Genomic DNA, 5,969 nt, shown 5'->3' with positions numbered 1-5,969 from the left:
CACATGGTGTGCGCGTGTGCAGCCTGGTCGACGGCGCAAGGCGGTCTGATGTTATAGCCGCCCGCCCCAAGCTAGCGTTACTTGCACTGCCCAACTTTGAGTTGCGTACACAAAAACTTCGCTACTTACGCACGCTATGTAAACTTGTTTATTCGAGTATAGATAGAGCACGTTTGAATACTAGCTGTTGCCCGCGCCGCCGTCCGCTTGAAGAACAAATACTTGATACTTAATTATTGCTACTGAAAATTGTTTATGTTAATTTTCAGATAATTGTACGGAAAAAAAAATATTTTCCCATACAAACTTTCATCCCACTTTAGATTCTTTAGATGTCTTTTGGATCCTTTCTTAATGCTCGCAGTATCAAAAATCTCTGTAAATGTTCAAGTCCTAAGCCTATGATGAGCTTAGATTGTGTGTAAACAAATCAGTCAGTCATTTTTTCTTTTTATATATAAAATAGTAATTTTATCCATGAATTATTTGTCTTTTAATCTTTCTTACCAACAACTTGTAAATTTAAATGAAATGTAAATTTAAACTATATAAAATAAATACAGATTAATTAAAGTTTTTAATTGCTGTGCATGTATATTTAAAATTTCTGTTTGTTTTGTATACATTTAATTCACAACACGAAAATATAAATATAAGCTTACAAATCCTGAAAAGTAGAATTAGTAAAAATTTTTCATTAATATCGTTAGAAATTGAGTAATTTAATTAATTAATATAGTATAAATGTCAAATAAAAATGTAATCTTGTTTAAGTCGGTTTATTTGTGGCCTTTACTATTTGGTTAGTATTCAATGTTGTGTTATTATGGTTGACTATTCACATCAAAATTGTATTCGGTTGTACGTTGTATTGAACTAGGGGACGGATTATTCCATTTCATAGATGATACGATATCTTTGATACATAATATATAAAATGAATTAACTGTAATATTGGTTCAGTATTGTAGAATAGTTTGGGAATTATTTACTTATATAATTTATCAATGTAATTATGTACGTTCAATATATAATTTGGTAGCATTGGTTAGAATGCTTCATCATAAAGGTGTGCAATACAGAATTTTGACGCTAGAACGCGAGAATTGACAAAGCGACGCTGTTAATTGATTGACAAAATGAAATGAATTGAAATGAAATGGAATGGAACGGAATGGAACGGAACGTAACGGAATGGAATGGAATGGAATGGAATGGAATGGAATGAAATGGAATTAAATGGAATGGAATGGAATGGAATGGAATGAAATGGAATGAAATGGAATGAAATGGAATGAAATGAAATGAAATGAAATGAAATGAAATGAAATGAAATGAAATGAAATGAAATGAAATGAAATGAAATGAAATGAAATGAAATGAAATGAAATGAAATGAAATGAAATGAAATGAAATGAAATGAAATGAAATGAAATGAAATGAAATGAAATTAAATGAAATGATGAGAGAAGAGAAGAGGAGAGAAGAGAAGAAAAGAGAAGATAAGAGAACAGAACAGAACAGAACAGAGCACTTGACAATAAGCTTTAAAAGCGTTACTGTTACTTGCTACAACGAGCAAACCTTCGCGCCACCATATTACATCGGACTGCCAGCGCCCTACGTTTCCTTTTCTATATCCACTTGATCCATAAGGTCGGCAGTCACATAGTTACCTAGATATTTAAACTGATAGACGCGTTCTGTACCATTGTTTAATTACAGGTACGTCCACCACAGGATATTTACCACCACCTGCCCCAAAGACCAAGTATTCACTTTTTGCCACATTATATATTAGGCCATGCGTCAGAGCGTACTCACAAGCCAGTAAGTCCCTTATTGCCCTGATTGTTGGGCTCGGCAGCACCATGTCATCGGCATAGCTGATGTTATTGATACGTCATCAATGCGACATCCAATTTTCTTGCTGCTGAGATTTTTGCCATCTCTATCCATCTTTACTAAGTTTAACTTAGTGGAGGATAGGTGGCGTCACTCTTTCAGTTCGAAAGGAAAACATGCTTATTGTAACATCCTTTGCCTTTGAGAATTGTTGTAACATATATTGTTGTATAAGATTGTGAGAAAATTTTACTATTTGTGAACCTTAGCTGTAAGATTTTGTTGACAAAGTTTAGATCTATACATTTAAAACTACGTATAGATTAATATTTTCCATCACGTACACATGTATTATGAATCAAATAAAATTATAAAATCACAGCAGCCGTGGGTTTATTGGCGTGGTTTTATTGAGGCTGTCAGGTCGGCAGTAAGGATCGGGGCCAGATGCGTTTTATATCATGTTATACTTTATGACCTCAATAATTTTTACAACTAGCCTTTATATTTCATTCGTTATAAACAGAGGTAATAGAATTTGTTCATTCTGCAACGTTCTCATTTACATACCATAACCCGATATGAGTTGCAAATTAAGTCCGAAACAATATCAAAGTGCGAGCAATGTTGAATTAATCCTGATAGACTTTATTTTTTTTGGGCCAAACCCTTCTCTGTCGTATTCAGAACATCCCACGAAAGTTTCATCACAATCTTTAGAGTAGTTAAAGAATGCATTGAGAAAATATACAAAGCTTAATTTTTGTCTATAGAGTTGGTTGTACAAATGTGTTCCTAAATCCCAAGAAGTGACTATCGGGATTCGGCCTGCGAACGGATTTATTGAGCGCGCCGTGTGCACGTAAAGATGCGGATAGGGTATATTGGAAAATCTTTCGTTATGATCACGGAAACTGGGACAAGTAAATAAAAGTATGGCGTGGTCGTTCCTGTATTGAACGGTTTTGACACATGAATATACGAAATATTTTTGAAAGAAAAAATATAAAACGTAACAAAATAAATAAACTAGATGTCCGACATTAAACTACTTAAAAAAATTGCATTTATTTTTTTTATTTAAAATTACAAATTAATCGTGTAACTTAACATTTTCGTACTATAATAAACAGTGGAATTGCCCCTTATTCTCATTTAATTGCCATTGATTAAATTAACGGTGGTGCAAAATGAATACCTCAGAGAATTAATTGCTACGGAAAATGTGGATCACGTCGTTGAAATTTATGAATGTCTATGCCCATTTTGTTTTTGGGTCATTGATTATTAAACGTATAAATCACGAAGACGATGAAATGAGAATTATGCTTTTGTTTTATTACATTTTTACAGGCTGTAAAAAAGTATTAAAAGTCGACTAAATATGATTTTATGTAAAATCAGAGGTAAAGAAAGAATTTTCATGCTATTTACCAATAGAGTGATTTAGAGGAAACCTTTCCATTATCCCTATAATAGGTATTCGTTAGGTTGCTATTAAGAATAAAATATACAAAAAGCGCATTCGCTACAAAGCGATTCCATAACGAATTTCAAAAATGTATAGAACTAACACGTGACAATCACGTGTCTTATCGAAAGTTAGTGCTAAGCTTTTAGTTAGAGTTAGTTAAAGTTAGCTTCGGAGCGAATACCCTTTGTCTAAGGTGTGGTAAGAATACCAGTCAAATTCAAATTCGACGACACCTCTTGTAAAATACGATTCAGTCATTTGTTTAGGCTTCAGGCGGTCACATTGGAATTTACTTATATACAAACCCAGTTATATTATATATTAAATAAATATTTACTCTCCTGAATGAGTCGGTTATAAATAGTACAAGTATATCAACCGAAAGAATCGGATCATTAGAATGCATCTAGTTAAGTATGTCTTTGTATTTTTATTTCCCGGTCTCTTAACTAAATAGGCTCAAACGACGTAGACATAAGATGTTGAGTGCTAGTCGAATTCACGCGACGTCCGTTCAACCTCTAATTAGGGGCATGCATGTCAACTTGAGAGCTTGGGTTCAAATTATTCCACTCTATAGATTACAGTGAGGGATTTTCCTTTGATAACGCTTAGACAAAAAGACACCAAAACTGTAACGGTGATAGGATGACCTTAATGTATAATTTTATAGTAACTATAACCTTCCAACTACTTCATTCACGAAGCTATTAAAAATGAAGCCATTTTTGTTGCGGGTCCGTAGCGTCTGGTACACGAGCGTCAATGATAACCTCGTTGTTCTCTTCTCTTTAAAAAAAATAGAAAAAATAATGTTTATTTACAAAATTTTGATATACTCATTTAATTACAAGACGTTAAATACAGCAATAATTTCTTGCAGCAAAAAGTTGAAGTTAGAAGAAAGCTTCCATGATAAATTAGGGTCGGAAAATGTCAAGAATAACACGGTTTTAAATAAAGATTTGCCTTGTGCTTCAACATATTATGTGCTTTTGATTTTGGTGAAACGAAACTACTTTGTTTTTGATATGGGTATAATATCCTGTCCGTGAAATTGACATTTGAAGCTTTATTTTTGTCACTTGATATCTTTGGACCATTCAAAGACATTTGTATCAAAACCAATCGTTCTTGTAAAACAAAAGGCAGCAAAAAGCGACATATATTGTTTTAGACTCACGCCTTGCATTATTAATGTTTATTTATTCTTAAAGACTCTTCATAACATAAGAGTTTGATCCTCGCCACGTTTTAGGATTTTCGTATTTCACAGATATGTACATTTATCCGACGTTCTTACGGCGAAGGAAAACATCGTGATACAACCTGCACAAATCTGCGAAGAAATTCAAATATGTACATGAAGTCATCCAACCCGCTCTGAGACCTCTCCATCCCTTATTTAACCAAGCTCGAACACGTTTCTGTTCAATATGGGATATCTTACTAATATTATAAACTAGCTTTTACCCGCGACTCCGCCCGCGCGGAATAAAAAAAATAATAATAGAAAACGGGGTAAAAATTATCCTATGTCCGTTTCCTGGTTCTAAGCTACCTGCCCACCAATTTTCAGTCAAATCGATTCAGCCGTTCTTGAGTTATAAATGGTGTAACTAACACAACTTTCTTTTATATATATAGACTAGCTTTTTCCCGCGACTCCGTCCGCGCGGAATAAAAAAAAAAATAGAAAACGGGGTAAAAATTATACTATGTCCGTTTCCTGGTTCTAAGCTACGTGCCCACCAATTTTCAGTCAAATCGATTCAGCCGTTCTTGAGTTATAAATGGTGTAACTAACACGACTTTCTTTTATATATATAGATGATTCGCATTTTTATTTTATGTTGTTTTTATGTTTAGATGGATGGATGGATGGATGATCGTTTGTTTTGAGGTATCTCCGGATCGGTTCAATGGATCTTGATGAAATTTGTGCACAGTTGTAGAATAGTCTGGAAGAACACATAGGCTACTTATTAAGTTTGTTTTTAGTGCCGCGTGGACAGAGTCGCGGGAGGCGGCTAGTATGTACATAAATTAAATAGACATCTAGAAGATTGCTTTTTATCGTTGTATTTTTTAATTTATGGTTGAATTATTTATTCATGTTATTTGATTTCAACAGTCGCGTAGACATTCCAATTATTGGTCTCGTTTGTTTGCGGTCGATGATCATTATCAAACGGAAAGGTTATTAATGGAAGGTGTTTACTTTGAACGAATTACTTTTGCAAAAAGATTTATTTTGATTACAATTTAAATTGATTTCAGGTTAAAGATATAGCTTCATGTTTAGGTTTCTGTATTATTTACATTTAGTTAATTTGGTATTGTATTAATGTGTAATTATCAGGATCACTAAAAGATAAAAGAAAACAGGACTTAAATATTTTGACATTATTACATCGACTAATTTATTTGATAACGTTCCAAAATATTACATATACAAATATGTTACATTTTAGTTTTACTCTAACAGAATTTCTGGTTTGTTACTCATACATCAAAATATTTTAATTCTAAACCTATCTTAGTTAAGAATAAAGTGTTTTAAATTCCTGGATCAGATTAAAAAGTGACCGAAAAGACAAAATATTTAAAATGTTACAAAATATAACTTTTATTAAAAAAACATAGAAAA

This window comes from Papilio machaon, chromosome 3 (assembly GCF_912999745.1).
Source record: "Papilio machaon chromosome 3, ilPapMach1.1, whole genome shotgun sequence".
NCBI lineage: Eukaryota > Metazoa > Arthropoda > Insecta > Lepidoptera > Papilionidae > Papilio > Papilio machaon.
The sequence above is the reverse complement of the archived record's forward strand: the minus strand, read 5'-3'. Positions refer to the sequence as shown.